Source organism: Magnolia sinica, chromosome 17 (assembly GCF_029962835.1).
Source record: "Magnolia sinica isolate HGM2019 chromosome 17, MsV1, whole genome shotgun sequence".
NCBI classification, from domain to species: Eukaryota; Viridiplantae; Streptophyta; class Magnoliopsida; order Magnoliales; family Magnoliaceae; genus Magnolia; species Magnolia sinica.
The window spans coordinates 18,049,147-18,065,828 of NC_080589.1; the positions used below are offsets into that span (position 1 = coordinate 18,049,147).

General features: G+C 36.8%; 1 protein-coding gene across 6 annotated transcripts in view; it reads left to right on the forward strand.

The window, feature by feature from the left end:
- Window positions 1-1,664: 1,664 nt before the first annotated feature.
- The window catches only part of LOC131231088 (uncharacterized), a 68,967-nt gene continuing 53,949 nt past the window's right edge, over window positions 1,665-16,682 (forward strand). For 2 of the 6 annotated variants that reach the window (XR_009164196.1, XR_009164197.1), the window contains exon 1: window positions 1,677-2,388. The gene's annotated coding sequence lies outside the window, so the exon portion shown is untranslated. Of the gene's footprint in view, window positions 2,389-16,682 lie in introns of all 6 variants that reach the window. The other 4 variants (XR_009164199.1, XR_009164201.1, XR_009164198.1 and 1 more) reach the window with 4 other exon arrangements.

Sequence of the window (16,682 nt, forward strand, 5' to 3'; positions counted from 1 at the left end):
TAAAAGTTCATTTTTTGCCTCGGTTGGTCAGAAACTGAGACTAAAAGTTTGCTCTTTTGCCTCGGTTGGTAAGCAACTGAGGCCAAAAGTCTACCCTTTTGCCTCGGTTAGTAAGCAACCGAGGCTAAAAGTCTGCCCTTTTGCCTCAGTTGGTGAGTAACTGAGGCAAAAAGTTTACCTTTTTACCTCGGTTAGTGAGAAATTGAGGCTAAAAGTCTACTCTTTTGCCTCGGTTGGTGAGCAACTGAGGCTAAAAGTTTGCCTTTTTGCCTTGGTTAGTGAAAAAATGAGGCTAAAAGTCTGCCCTTTTTTAGTCTCAGTTGAAAAAATGAAGGCTAAATGTGTTTTTTAGCCTCAGTTACTAAGGAACTGAAGCTAAAAGTTCATTTTTCGCCTCAGTTGCCAAGGAACTGAGGCTAAAAGTCCACTTTTTAGCCTCAGTTGCAAAGGAACCGAGGCGAAAAGTTTACTTTTTAGCCTCGGTTGCATAGGAACCGAGGCGAAAAGTCCACTTTTTAGCCTTAGTTGCATAAGAACCGAGGCGAATAGTCCACTTTTTAGCCTCAGTTGCATAGGAACCAAGGTGAAAAGTCCACTTTTTAGCCTCAGTTGCATTAGAACCGAGGCAAAAAGTCTACCTTTTAGCCTTAGTTGCACAGGAATCGAGGCAAAAACTCTACCTTTTAGCCTCCATTGTACAGGAACCGAGGCGAAAACTCTACCTTTTAGCCTTAGTTGCACATGAACCGAGGTGAAAAGTTTACCTTTTAGCCTCAGTTGCATAGGAACCGAGGCGAAAAGTCTACCTTTTAGCCTTAATTGCACAAGAACCGAGGCAAAAACTCTATCTTTTAGCTTCAATTGCATGAGAACAGAGGTGAAAAGTCTACCTTTTAGCCTTAGTTGACAAGAACCGAGGTGAAAAGTCTACCTTTTAGCCTCAGTTGTACATGAACCGTGGCGAAAAGTCTACCTTTTAGCCTCAATTGCATAGGAACCGAGGCGAAAAGTCAACTTTTTAGTCTCAATTACATAAAAGAGGCTAAAGGTCTACCATCTAAATCATAGTTATCAACTGCACCATTTTAGTACACACATCATACGTGTGTGATATCTAGACCGTCCATCTGTCTAGACTTACCATGGATGGGCCCATTAATGAACCTGATTTAGTTAGGTTGATCCCAACCACCAATTAAAACATTTGGCCATTACTCTCCCCAATGTCCATTATAGTTCCCTTTGATGTGGTCCACCTGAATTATGCATCACTTATCTGGATCAATTAGATTTGATGAATTCACTCCTCATTTAGACCGTACATCTCAAAAATCACTCCAGTCCACAGTTCAGGTGGCCCATATCCCAGCCTGAGGTTACAGTAATTACCATACATTGGGTCCTGGTCCAAAATCATTTTCACAATCTGATTTTGTTGAGAGCTGGTCTGCTGTGATAGTTCGCCACCATTTTTAAAATGGTAGTGATTACCGTGTGGCACTGATGATATATCAGCCTGATTTTTAGAGATTGTATCCGTACACTAGGAGTTGCCTGACGAGTGACTTTGATCTTACACACCTGTGCCTTGATTCCACGTGTGAGGCCAGTCGAACGAATACACTAGCATTTCTCCGTTAAGAAGCTGACCATAGCAGCCATATTTCAGCTCCTCTTCTCTGCTTCGATCCACGCCCTCTCTCTCTCTCTCTCGATTGGAAGAAGGAGAGCTGCTAGAAGACCTCCTTATTATTCAGATCCAGATCCAAATCAGTTCAAGGTAAGCTCGATTCTATTCATTTCGCTCCTTCCGCTCCTTTTCTCTCGATCTCAGTTTCTCGAAAAAGAGCTGAAACCCTAGTCTCCGCCCCTTTTCTCTCGATCTCTCCTTTCATTTCTCTGGCGATTTCTGATCTTTAATGGAGAGATTCATACCCGGAAAGCTCGTAGATGCGAAAATACGTGTCTTCTGAACTCAGAATCTTCAATCGGCTGAAATGGAAGCAGATTCAGCTGCGGAAGCTCTTAGTTGTGAAGATCTGTGATTTCCGCAGCCTAGATCTTCGATCGATGATATATATAGAAGCTGTGTTTACCTTATTGGAAGGGATATCAATCGATCTATGCTTCTTTTTTTGCCTGATCGAGACATTTCGATTTTAGAAGATCTGCGATTTCTGAGGTTCTGATCGTCGATATTTTAAGTGGGAGAGATCTCCTGCCTTTTGCTCTGTTCTTTCAGATCTAGGGATTTTACTCGAAAGAAAGCTTTTACACACATCAGCGGCTCAGATATCCTCTTTCGAGGTCTAGATCTTTGATCTGATGCGATTGGAGTGATTGCAACTTCTGCCTTGAGCAATTTACACTCTCATCCTGCATTTGGAGGTAATTTGAAGGAATTGTTTGCTTCTGAGTCCTTGCTATCTGCAATAATCTAGAAATATTTAAATTTTTGTGTTATTTTATTCTGCATGTTTACAATAAATGGTTGAGTTGTACTAGTTTTTTGTGAATGGGTTTTCTTTTGTTATTTCCTCCTATAATTGTGCCTTTTCATTTCACAAAATGCTGCATCTAGCATTAAATCATGGTAAGTGAATGCAGCTCATCCGAGTTCTTCATCATCTCATGATTAGAGAAAATTGATATTAGTTGTCATGTAATCCATAAACCTTTAAAATGTAATGATGGCTTTAACTTATTTGCTACTTAACATGAGAGTATACACCGATTTCCGTGCAGGCCAGGTAGGTCACAATCTGCTTCCCACGCTAGATAAACAAGGGGCATATACACCGATTTCCGTGCAGGCCAGGTAGGTCACAATTTGCTTCCCACGCTAGATGAATCTCAGCTTTTTGTTATCCTTTCTTACTGAGATTTGAGCTTCCCTATCTCTAGATTAGGTTTTCTCTGCTATTTTTGGGAGATTTTGCTAAATCTGATAGATCGAAACGATCTAGGGTTAGGTTTTGGTGCTTGTAGTGGTTTGATTTTATGGTAGATATGTTCGTATATTTCATGTTTGGATTATGGATATCAATTTTGTTCTATTGTCTTTTTACTGAAATGGAGTAGAGGAGATGTATTGTTTGGTTAGTATGTAAGGCGATCTAGCATATCAGTAGCTTTTCTGATGATGCAATGGAAAATTATAGATCTATTTTCCTTTCAGATCTCATTGTTTGGAGTTTTGATTTTATTTATTTATTTTCTTTCTTTTTCATTTCAACTATCTCCACTGTATTGAAAGGCAAAGGAAAGGCCCTATTGAGGCACTTTGGCTTGATAAAGTTGTTGAAAACATTAGAAGATCAGAGCCTTTCAATAATTAGCTCATGACTAGACAGTTGAGGGAAAAAAATAAAAAAATTAGTCTCTGATCAAATGGTGGGGATCCTCAAATCAAAGTGAATTCTTGTGGCAAGGTGGGGCGCATCAGATGAACGGTCTTAAGCACCCAACCATGTTCACACGTATAAAGAATTCTACCCAACTGCTAACTGTAAACTGGCTGATGAGCAGTCTAGAATTCCTCTTATTTTACTCAATGAAATCTAATCTTCTTCTCAATAGTGCTGCATCCTTTCAACAGGGGAAAAAAAAAAAACCAAAGATGTTTAAATTCCCCGCTTGCTGAGGCTTTTTAGCTCCACATATATTTTTACACATTCCCCATGTGCCATGCGTGCACATATGAGTCGTGCATAAGGTGGTACCACCATGCAGAACATCTGGTGGACCCAAAAAAAAAAAGGAGTCGGGAGCCAGCACCTTATCAGGTGGACCACACCTGTACCAAGTGTATAGGTGATTTAAATTGCCAACAGTTCGTGTCCAATCCACACGTATGTCCCCACCTGATCAGTGAACTGACTAGTTTTTCTATGCCAATGCTTGGGAAGTTTGTTTTTTGAGATGGGTTTTGTTTATTTTTATTTTTTGGGGTGTTTTTGTTTTGTATCTTTTACAATTGATGTTTTTGTTTCGGTCTTGTTTCTGGCTTCTTGATTGAATGTTTAGGTGTTTCTGGCTTTTTTATTTTTATTTTTCATTCTATTTGTATTATGGATTGTGGATTTTACTAATTCGTAGTGCCTTTTTTTTTTTTCTTTGTTCTTTCGAGAAGTGGGTGTAATTGTTATAGTCATGTTCTTCTCCGGGTGATTGTAATTTAGGCTTTTGGATTGTTTTTTATTATTCTTTTATTTTTTGTTGATTGGATGTTGGGTGGATTGGAAACTCACCTGCGAAAAGCACTGACAAAGAAGCAGAGGAAGATGAGGAATTTGTTTTCTATCTGCTTCTTTGGACCTCTGAATTTTATGTTTGCATTTATTTGAATTTCCAGTCATTGGTTGTGTGGATTTTCTAAGTTTGGAGTGCTTTTCTGAGGGTGAGGGTTGTTTTCTAATCATGTTTTTCATTTAGTTCTCTTGTGATTGGGTTTTGGGTGGGTTCTATTTTGGACTGCCTCTCGAATCAGATGTTCTGTTAATCAAAATTCCAATGTTTTCTTTGCCTTTCCTGTTTTGAAATCTAAATTCCTGGATTTTTTTTATTCTTCTTTTAGATCGACTTTTTGTGTTTTGAGATTCTTTTGGTTCTTTTAGCTTCTGGTTCACGGATATGAATTCTCGACTTTTTTTCAGCTTTTTATTTATTTATTTATTTTTTTATGGTAACATTTGCAATTTTCTTTTTATGCGAAATTCCCAACTTGTATTTTTTATTTTGATTTTTTTAATTATACTTTAGGTGTTAATTTCATATTTGTTATTGCTTCTCAAATCCTCCTATCATGTACTCGACTCCAGTTTTGGTTTTGGCGCTCTCGTAGGTGTTGAGAGGCTGATTTCTACATTAACAGGCATATTTAGAAATTCCTGTATTGGCCTAGATTAGAGGTTTTCGGGTGACCCATTTGATTTATTCCGCCGTCTATGTTTGAGAATATTGTATAAATTCATCTGCCTTCCCAAATTTGCACGGAGTTATCAACCACTGTCTATCCATCATTATGTGAATGAATGGTTCTTTGGTTCTTTATTTTGATCCTCTTGCTTTCCTTTTGTTATTCTTTTTATGGATTTCACTTCAAAAGTTTTCAGAATTTCTTATGAATTCAGTCAGATTCAAATTTGCACAGGAGAAAACCGGATTGGAAAAACTGTTCCAATTGTCAGTCTACTGCATTTGCTTTTTTAAATTCCCAGTCTCTAGTGAATTTGATGAAATTCAAACTAGCACATTATGAAAATTGGATTGAAAAAAATTGCTTTGATTGCTGGTTTTCAGAAGTTCTGTTCTCAACTCCTTATTTTCCTTCGATTTTGAAATTTTGCAATTATAATTGAATTGAGTATCATTTATCTTTTTCTAGTATTTGCATCAATGGGCAAAGTATAATTGAATTGAATATCATTTATCTTTCTAGTATTTGCATCAATGGAATTTATTGAATATGCTTTGAAAATGGTAATTGCTTCTTGTTTTATCTCATCGTTGCAGTTGTTTCATCAGGTGGCACTGCTATTGCTTCTTGCCCTAAGTGATGGTGCTTTACATACTCACCTGATTTTGCACAATGCTGCATATGGAGGTGCTTTTTGGCCAGGGTGCATGTGGTGCTAGGTAATCTCTAGCCATCCAAAAACTACATTGCGGTCCACTGGATGGACTGGGAAATTGCTAGGTTTGGCCGAGTATGGACTGAGGGGTCTCTCTTGCAGGTATGTTGTGGTTTCTTTAAAGCTTCTCTATGTTTTCACAATGCAAAATTCTGCTTATGATTGTATGAGATGGGAGCTTGTTCTATAGATTTATAATAGATGCTGTATTATCTTTCAAAAGAATGTGGTCCCGACCCAATTGAGGAAGTTATGCCCAAAGTGTAGTTAGCATAGTGTCCCAGTGGGAATCAGAAGTTTAACTGGCAATGGTATCATCTCTCCTTGATAGGGGCAATAGTAATGGATAGATGATTGAAAGGAGAAATAAAGTCAACCATATAGGGTACATTCAATTTATTTGGGTGCATTTTCAGTTAAATTGATACCTTTTTTTAAAAATTATTTTTCCTTTTCTTCAGATACTGAATCTGCTAAGGCATCTAGAAGACAGCTGAAAGAGACAATCTACTCAGTGCTGTTTGATATGAATGTTCTTGCTGTTTGTGCCATCAATCCGGTAGGAGCAGTATCTGAAGAATTGTGCAGAGTGTATAAGCACTTTATTTGTCTGTGTGTCTGTAAGATCAGGTTGCTTGTTTTGAAAACCAGTTACTTCCATTTTCTGTTTTTTTAAGACTGAGAATTTATTCCTCATTGTGGCAAGCATACACAAACAAGCTGTAGAACAAGTTTTCACGTTTGGAAGAAGAGAATGAAAGGCTCAAGATGTAGAAGGTCGGCATTTCATCTCTCCTTGGGAATTTTTTTTTTTTTCTAAATGGGATTGCAGGACCATGCAGGGTTGGTTGTATCTAAGTTTTGGTCGGATATTGCCTGAGAATTAGATCGTGTTTGTTTTCCTTTCGGTTACATATTAAGGCATCTTATGTTAAAAAAGCTAGGATTCAGTGGCCTTATTGTTGTTTTTTGTTTGTTTTTCATTAGTTTCTCATAGCAAGTTGTGATTTTGGTTCGTTTCCTTTTGCTCTTGAAATGCTAGGAATTTACTTAGCATTTAGAAACTGCGGGCTGCTGCTTGTTTATTTTTCTTTGTTAGATAGACTTGGATAGACTTGGTAGAAGAGAAGTATCTTGTCCCAGCTTCTTAGGGTCTGCTTTAAGGATCTTTTTTTTTCTTGGTTGCAAAAATTCCTATCTAGGACCCTATCTTGTGTGAGTGAAAATGCCATCTTGTCCATTATCACCACCTCTATCATGGTCCTGTTAGAGTATCTAAGGTAAATTAATGGAATCTTGTGAATATGAATGAATTGAATGAATCATATTTATCATCTACATTATGACTGTTGAGTTTTTTTTTTTATTTCTTCAGGTTTTGGATGCTTCCTGGTACATGCCTGACGAGCAGCAAAATCCACTTCAAGAATATCAGGTGATGACTTTTGGTTGCTTTTTCTTTCTAAACTTTTTCATACTTGGGTGTGTTTTTCTTACTGGTTTTCTTTTATAAGGCCAATTTTTGTTTCCTCTGTTGCTTATGATTTGCAATACCTGCCAGCAAGCAATTGAGTAGGGGTTGTATTGTGGTGCTTGTAAGCCTTGTAGCACCATATAGTTTGATACGATGACAATTTATTAATGTGATTGAAGTTCCAATTGAAGGCAATTCATTAAGAAAAAAGGAAATGAAAAAAGAAGGAAAAGAGAAGAAAAGTTCCAACTGCAAGCTTGCCAAGTTTTTTTTTTTTTTGATAATGTCGGTATAATGATATTTGATTAGCAAGTATATTTTACAATATTTACTGGACATGTCTATAGTAACCACCATATATTATCCTGCTGCATATTGAAGCATGTGTTACAGATAGCTAGCTATGTTTACACATAGCTATGTTTACACATAAAAAACTGAGCCGTCTACTTTTGTATTTGAGCATGCGGTGTACGTGTTAGCAATCAATCAAATTCCATCTGCAAGCAGTTTTTTTATTTTTTTATTTACTGTGACACTTTCCCAACTATAGAGGTGACTTATGAAGCTGATTGTCCTTTTATTTTCTTGTTTATCATGGGCCTTGATTGTTTATAAAGGTTCAAGTCTTCAACAAATAGAGGGCCTGGTTCTGCAACACTCTATGGCTCCAAGCAGTATAATCTCAATGCTGTGCGACTTACCGAATCAGCTATGCTTCTCAGCCCATTGCAGGGAAACTTCCCAGGGAGGAATTTGGGCTCATTGCAAGAAAAGAAAAGGGCCTACATCACACATAGTGGACACGTGATCGTGGCCAGTGAGGTTGGTGTTGTAGACATCTGCCAGAAGATGTGGCTAGGAAAGGAAGACATGATCGGTCCATAAGGGGACCTTACTGAAACAGTTCACGTGGAAGGCAAGGAAAGGAAGACATTTATAGTTTAAATAGACCATTAATTGTTTTGTTGATATTGTGCTAATTGTTGTCTTGATGAATGTTAAATGGGTGAAATATGCACAGGCTCAATCATTTGTTGTCATTTGTTGATTATGATATTGTTAGCTTTGGTTGATAGAGAAATGAGGTCAAAAACCGAATTTAACCTCAGTTGATGCCAAAAGAGGCTAAATCCATCTTTAGTCTCGGTTTTGCCTCAGTTACCTAAACCGAGATTACAGCTCTCATGGCTAAAGGCTTTAGCCTCGGTTGTTGAGAACCGAGGTTAAAAATAGTTTTAGCTTCGGTTAGAGGCAATTGAGGCTAAATTTGGATTTAGTTTCAGTTGGAAACAATGGAGGCTAAAATTTTGCTTTGGCCTCATTTCGAGAAAATTGAGGCTATAAAAGTCATTTTAGCCTCGGTTGCTAAAACTGAGGCTAAAGCCTTTAGCCACGGGGGTTTCAACCTCGGTTTGGATAACTGAGGCAAAACTGAGGCGAAAGGTTTTAGCCTCAATTTTTTACCTTTTTAGCCTCGGTTTTGAACTGAGGCTAAAGCCCCCTTTTCTTGTAGTGAGTAGACCCTACATGATAGATGGTCCACGACAAAGGTGGGACCCACATTATAGATGGTGAACATCAAAGATGAGCCCGCATGATGAATAACCCATATTGAAGATGGGGGACCCACATAATGAATGGTCCACATCAAGGTAGGCCCACATAATGCACGGTTCCCCTCAAAGGTAGGCCCCACATGATGAATGACCCACATCAGAGTGTGGCCTAGCATGATGGACCATCCACATTTAGTAGGCCCCACTTGATGGGTGGTCCACATCAAGGGTGGGACCCACATGATGGAAGATGAACACTAAAGGTGGGTCCACATGATAGTCGGTAGATATCAAAGGTGGGCACACATGATAAATGACCAACATTAAAGGTGGGGTCCCACACAATGAATGGTCCACATCAAGGTGGGGCCACATAATAGATGAAGTGGGCTTCACATTATGGATGACCTACATTAAAGTGTGGCCCCTCGTGATGGACGGTCAACATCCAAGGTGTCTCATGATGGATGGCTCATATCTAAAGCATCTCACATGATGGATGATCCACATAAAAGGTGTGCCCCACACAATGGATGGTGGATGTCAAAAGTGAGCCCCACATGATGGACAATCCACTTTAAAAGCAGGGCCCTCACAATGGACACATCAAATGTGAACTCTACTGATGGGTGATGGATAGTGGACATTGAGGGCGTGTTTGGCCCGACCAATCCCATGGGATTAGGAGGGATAGAATGGATTTTAAGGTAATGATGGTGGTATCAGTGTTTGTCCCTTGATCCCATATGTTTGGGATAGCCCATGGGATATACAGCAGCCTGTTTGGACCATCACAAATGAATGGGCTTGCATCTCCACATCTTCTTATGGTGTGGCCCACTCATTGTTTTATATCTACCTCAAAACAGGTTATTGGCTAAATGTAGGCTGATGAAAATGATGGAGGGAGTGGATATCTCATTGATATCTCGGTGGGCCCCACATAGCAGTGAACCCTCGCATCCAGGGATTGGCAGAATCCTTCTCAAATTTGGGCGCTGTTTACGAGGGCAAGGCACATCCCACCATCCCAAACAGCGAATGGGATGGGGAGGCTCAGGATAACCTTCCTAGTTCCATCTAATACCATATCCAGCGCCCGGCCAAACACGCCCTGAGGGGCCCCGTTATAATGACAATTAGCATTGATGGTAAGCCCCACATGATGAATGATCTACATTAAGATGAGGCCCTAATGATGAATGGTCCCCACAAGACAAGAACAATCCTTGAGGTTTGACTCATACAATGAAAGTTTCAAATCAAAGGTTATGATGGGCGATCTAAATCCAATGTATGACATAATGGATGGCTGAAATATCTTAAAACAAGAAGATTGTAGCCATTCATTTTTTTGTCATTTCAGACACAATCCATCCATTGTAAAATCCACCTAAACAACTATTTGGATTGTATCTTAGGGTTTTGTAATCTTTAAAAATGACATCAACTATTCCAAAAAAGGCTTTTATTTGAACATTTAGCCAAACATAATTATTTTAAATAAAAGCTTTTTAAAAAAAAAAAAAATTTAAAAAGTAATTTTACTAAATTAATGAGCTTATTTAAAACAAGTGCTAGAACAAAAAGATCTTATTAGTTAGTTCTTATTTAAAAAAGCACTTATTGAATTAGAGTAGAAACGCCAAACAAGCCTTTGATGTAAAAATTCTATTACCTAGATTGCAAGGAAAATCTCTAAGTTTTGCATCATAACTATTAGAAATATCCATTGTATGTGTCAAAATCGCAAATTTGCAACGGATTAGATCCGTCGAAAGAGGCAATTAATGACAGATTTGACCCGTCGCATGATCCACTGTTGTTTGCTGCGTCGCAAAAATTAAACAATGGATTGGGTCCATCACTGCACTACGAAAAAACTCAACTGAATTATTCGTTATTATAAAATTTGGTGATGAATACGGTCCATTGTTGATCTTAGAAGAATTTGATCAACCTCATCATTACAAGTTATTCTTGGAATTACACTTCATTATACTTTGGCCATTATATCAAATTTTCAACAGCTCAATTTTTCTTAATTAAATCTCATTTCTTTTTGAAATCTCATTTTTCTCAAAACATTGGTTTTTTTTTTCTCAAACTTTTGATTGATCACTTGTCCCGATTAGGTTTCAGATGAAAAGATATTTAGTGAACAAAATTAATCAATAATATGATGGGCTATATCTTGCAATCCAACCATCATTTTTGAGCAAAATGTAATCTAAACATCTAAAGTTATTCATGCATCTATCTGGACCGATCAGATTGTTCAAAATTTATCTAGATCTAGAGAAACTAGTCATGCCCATTTAAAGAGTGTTTTAGATGGATCTGATTCATGAATTTCCCTAGTAATTTAGTACAAAATCTCAAAAAATTGCCACCGATAAATGTCAATCAATTTGATAGCCAGCTAACTGAATGTGTGATTTCCATTTTTGACCGTACAATAAATGCCCACCAATAAATTTGCTCCACCCATTTCAAATTTCTCTCTCTTTTTTTTTAAATCTCACTAAAATTTTCTAAATCTCTTTCTTTTCTTTTTTTCGAACATCTATTTTTTTTAATCCCAATTTTTTCTAAATCTCAATTTTTTATTCAATATCTTTCAAACTTCAAAATCATATTCTTTTTACGAAACTTTTTAATCTTTTTTCAAAATACGAAATCTCAATTTCTTTTTAAAAATCTTAATTTCTTTCAATATTAAATTAATTTTCAAACTAATCAATTTTTTGCAAAGTGCCAATTTTTTTAAATGTCAATTTTTTCAACATCTCAATTTTTTCCGAAATCTCAAATTTGTTTTTCAAAATCTCTCCTTTTAAAAAAAATGAAACTAAAAATTTCTAACCTCTCATTTCTTTTAAACTTCAAAATCACATTTTTTAATGAAACTTTTCAATTTTTTCAAATATAAAATCTCAATTTCTTTTTTGCAATATCTATTTTTTTACAAACTTATCAATTTTATTCAAACTTCTCAATTTTTTTTTACTTCTTAATTTTCTTTTTCAAAATGTTAACTTTTTGTCAAAATCGCAAAGCTTTTTAAAATCTCAATTTTTCATAAACATTGTTAATATTTTTTAAAATTTTCTCAATTTCAATTTCTTGTCAAAATCTCAATTTTTTCAAAATTTCTACTTTTTTCAGACTTCTTCATGTCTTTTAAAAACATCGTTTTTTTCAAACTTCTAAAATATATATATTATTATTTTCAAAATTACATTTTTTTGCGAAACTTTTCATTTTTTTCAAAATACAAAATCTCAATTTCTTTTTCAAACTCTCAATTTTTTTGCAATATCTAATTATTTTTCAAACTTATCAATTTTTTAAAAAAAAAGTGCCACTGTTTTTAAATGTCAATTTTTATAGCATTTTTTTTTTTTTAATATCAATTCTTTTCAAAATCTCAATTTTTCTCAAACATAGTTACTTTTTTCACTCTTGAACCTTCTTAGTCAAAATCACAAACTTTTTTAACTTTTCAATTTTCTTTTTATAAAATTATCAACTTCATTCAAACTTCTAATTTTTTTTCGTAATCTAGATTTTTATTAAATAACAGTTTTTTTTAAATACCAAAATCTCATTTTTTTTTCTCAAATATGTCATTTTAAAAAAAACTTCTCGACTATTTTTTTCAAAATCCTAATTTTTCAAACTTCTCAGTTTTCTTTTCAAAATGTCAATTATTTATCAAAATCACAATTTTTTTTCAAACTTCATTTTCTAAAATCTTGATTTTTAATAAAATACTAGGGATGTAGATTGTGATTTTTCATGTGATATTGCAAAGCATTTAAATATCAATTTTAAAGCAAATAATAATAATAATAATTTCCACACACTCTCTCTCTCTCTCTCTCTCTCTCTCTCTCTCTCTCTCTCTCTCTCTCTCTCTCTCTCTCTCTCTCTATATATATATATATATAATCTATGCATTTAATCAACTGATATGAAAATAATCTAAAATATGAATAAATACAACTAAACCATTGAAATTCTATTAAAAGCACTTCTGAGACTACAATAAAATATAAATTTTCACAAAATTCATATATATATACGAGGTTGGGGGAAAAGTGAATTTATGATGGACCATGTTCCGTCACAGAACAAATAAAATCCGTCACTAAATGTTCAACTTAGTTTTTGGGTGGTACTTTGCGACGGATCAATATCCGTCGCAAAATCTAATTTCGCGAAGGATAGATTCGTTGCCATCATCGTTTTAGCGACGGACTTAGTCCGTCTTTAACTCCGGCCAGACTTTTTCATGAGTAACGGATGAAGTCCGTCGTTAAATGAAGCCTGTCCGTCGCAAATTTGCGATTTTGACGTAATGAGCACAAGACAACGCGGACATTGTTTAATGAATTTAGGATTTCTTTTTTTCTTGATATTCATATAAGACTTTTTTGAAATCCACTTCGATTACAGCATTGAGAAAGATAATCATTGCAGATGTCCATGTCCGCATCATAGATTCCTCGCATAGGAACCAGCAAAAGTAACACCATAGAGATGGGTACAATATAGCGTGTAAGGCCCTATTTTCTAGGTGCTCATTTTTAGTTAATAGGATGATGATCGATGGGTTGCATTCAGATTAAGCCCTAAAGACCCAAACATGGATCCGAGTGGATTTAGTTACCCACCAAGCATTTGGTTCAAGATGAATAAGAGCATTTGTGGTTCAGCCACTCGATGAAATTATTAGATCACACACTCATATGTCACTTTAACATGTGCAAAGTGTGCAAACAAGCTAAAAAAAAAAAAAAGTGTGTAGCTTAAAACCCCTCTTTTTTTATTTATTATATTTTATTTTATTTTAAGAATAATCAATTCATATTAAATATATATAATTTTACTATTGTCCAACCTTTGACTAGACTCGAGCAAACCTGATTTTCTTCATGTCCCTACCGTGATTAGACCTGATTTTTAATCGGGTCCAAAACGTGAGAGACCTTAACCAAATCCAATTTTTCAACGGCTCCAATAAATGAGACCCCGACCCATTGAAATGGAGCCAGCAGCTACCCGCTAGTTCAGGTATTGACAGCCATAATTAAAAGCAATTATGTAGAAGAAATCTTGATCTTAACATATAATGAGTTTATAATAACAGTAATCGTGTATTACATGTCAAAATTTCTAATAGATAACTTTTAAATAAAATGAGATAAAACTCATGTTTAGCCGTCCACCAAACATGAGCTAATGATTTGTCTAATGCACTTTTCCTCCTGATCAACCAAACATGAAGTCTAAAGGAATGGTCTGATAAAAGTTTGAGGGGGCCATCAAAATGTAAAATATACATGTGGGACACACCTTGTAGCCTTCTGAACCGTCCTTATGGTGGACCCACGCATATGGAAGAGGCAGCCCAAATCTCCACATTATATCATCCTAACTGCTGGATTTAGCCACTATTAGATGTAGCCACATTGGACTTATGTGTCCATTTTCTTCACATGGCTAGGAGCCTAGGATTATCTGATAGTGAAGATCATACTGGTTGGTCCAATGGAAGGCCACAGATGGATGGGGGGCAGCGTGAAAATATTCTGGCATGAAACCAGGCCAGCCAACTTATAAAGTGGACCCCACTTGCATGCAAAAATGGATGGTTAGAAACAAAAAATCAATGACCTGACTTTTGATCCGCATATGTTTATGCTGGGCCCCACCTGATGAATTTTCGTTTGCAGCGTGGAGGAAACGAATTGGGTGGCGACCTCGATGTATGTATTTTATATCCACACCGTCCATCCGTTTTTTCAGCTCATTTAATGGTAGGCGTTCATTACCACTGTTTCCTGTGGTGTGGTCCACTTGAGTTTTTTATCTGCTTCATTTTTGGGATTATGCCATGAAACGAGCTGACAAAACGGATGAATGGTGTAGATAAAATACCTACATCACGATGGGCCCCGCACGCCCAACACCACTAATTAGATGGGTGTTGGGTCACCACTGAATCCGCTTCTCATGTGGATGTGCGCGTGGGGACGCGGATTTCCTGCGAAAGCCTTTGTAGGAAGTTCCTGCGCTAGAATGCTGGGTGGGCCCACTGCTGGGTTGATTCATCCGTTTTAGGAGATGATTTTAGGTGGCATGGGACTAAAAATAAGGTAGATCCAAAACTCAATTGAGCCACGAGAGGAAACAGTGGGGATTTGGTGAGCACCGTTGAAACATTCTTAAGACATAAAAGTTTTGTATCAGGATATCATTTCGGTGTTTTCACTTCATCCCATTGGTGGCCTTATAAACGGTTTGGATGGCTTATAAACATCGAGTAGAGCCCAGGAAGGTTTCAACAGTAATTTCTTTCCCCGATTTTCTCTCTGGTGTGACTCATTTGAGTTTTGGCTCTACCTTATCTTTGATCGAACATCCTATAATGATCTATAAAAACGTATGGACGGGGTAGATTGATCACAAACATCACGGTGGGCCCCATTCAGTATCCTTGCGCAGGAACTTCCTAAGGATCAGTTTGGTCAGTGGGATTAGAATAATTTGGTGGGATGGGATTCAAAAAACATAATTGTTACCAATGGCAGGGATTGTCCCTGTTGCCAATAAAATTAATGCCATGTTTTGTTGATAATATGGTAGTACATTGATTGGATATACCCACCATCATTTAAAATTACTGAGATTGACATACATATGTTATATCTAAACCGTTCATTTGTTTTGTAACCTAATTTTATGGCATGAGCCTAAAAATGAGGTAGATCCAAAACTTATGTAGCCCCAAAGAAGTTTTCAACGGTAAGTATTCAATTCCTGTTTCTTTCTACGGTGGGGTCCACTTGAGCTTTAGATTTACCTAATTTTTTGGCCTATGCTCTAAAATAATCTCGATAAATGGGTGGACGGTGTGGATATAGCCCACACATCATGTTGGGACCTACACAACTTCCCAAACCTTGAGTGAAATTGGCACGGGACCAATGCAATTCCATTTAACGTAAGCTTTTCCATTCTCCCCAAACATGGAGTGGAATGGTACAGGACCAGATGAATCCCATGCCACACCTAATCCCTTCTAATCCCACCGCCCACAGAGCTCGACGTCATCGGACGGTCCCATCAGCTCAAGCTCATAGAACCTTTTCCCTATATATATATATATATATATATAAAATAAGGTGGTGATTGACCATTAACAATTTATAATGGACTAAAAAAGTTTTAGATTAAGCTAATATTTGTTATTTCTTCTTTATTCATGTTAATGCGATCTTATCAACAAATCAGATGGCAAACAAATATTAACGAAACATTACGGTGGGCCCTAAAAATATTTTAACGGTGGGATGTTCCATCGCCACATCCCACTTCCTATGGTATAGTCCACCTAAGATTTGTACCTTCTTAATTTTTAGGCTCGTAACATAAAAGGAAGAATGGATGGATGGTGTGAATATAGAATAAATATATCAAGGTAGACCCTATGGTAAGGGCCGCACCATCTTGGATGAGGCTTGGGCCGCACATAATATATTGTTGATGTCTCAAATCTTTCAACAGGGTCTGTTGATGTCGTTGACAGACCATTTAATGCTATTGACAACTGCTCGATGCCATCGTGAAAATTCGAAAATCTCATGCTGGTTGTTGGACACTTTTGGTCTCCTGCTCGATACCATTGAGAGGGGTTCGATACCATCGACAGGCCATCAAATGCCATTGAAGTACCATCCGAAAAATCTGGAAAATCCATGTCTACTCGTTGGAACGTTTTGGTGTTATGCTCAATGACATCAAAGGCCTTTTATACCATCGACGATCTGTCTATGCCATCGACGATTTTTTGATGCCATCAAAGTGTCATTGAAGGTGCACGTACAGTTACGCAGAATTGCATAAGTGCAGAATTTGTTTCCTATTTTGATTTTGATTCTCTATAGGTTATATATATGGGTGTAATCGGGAATAAGGGAGTATCTCAAGGCTTTCTAATTTGTTCCT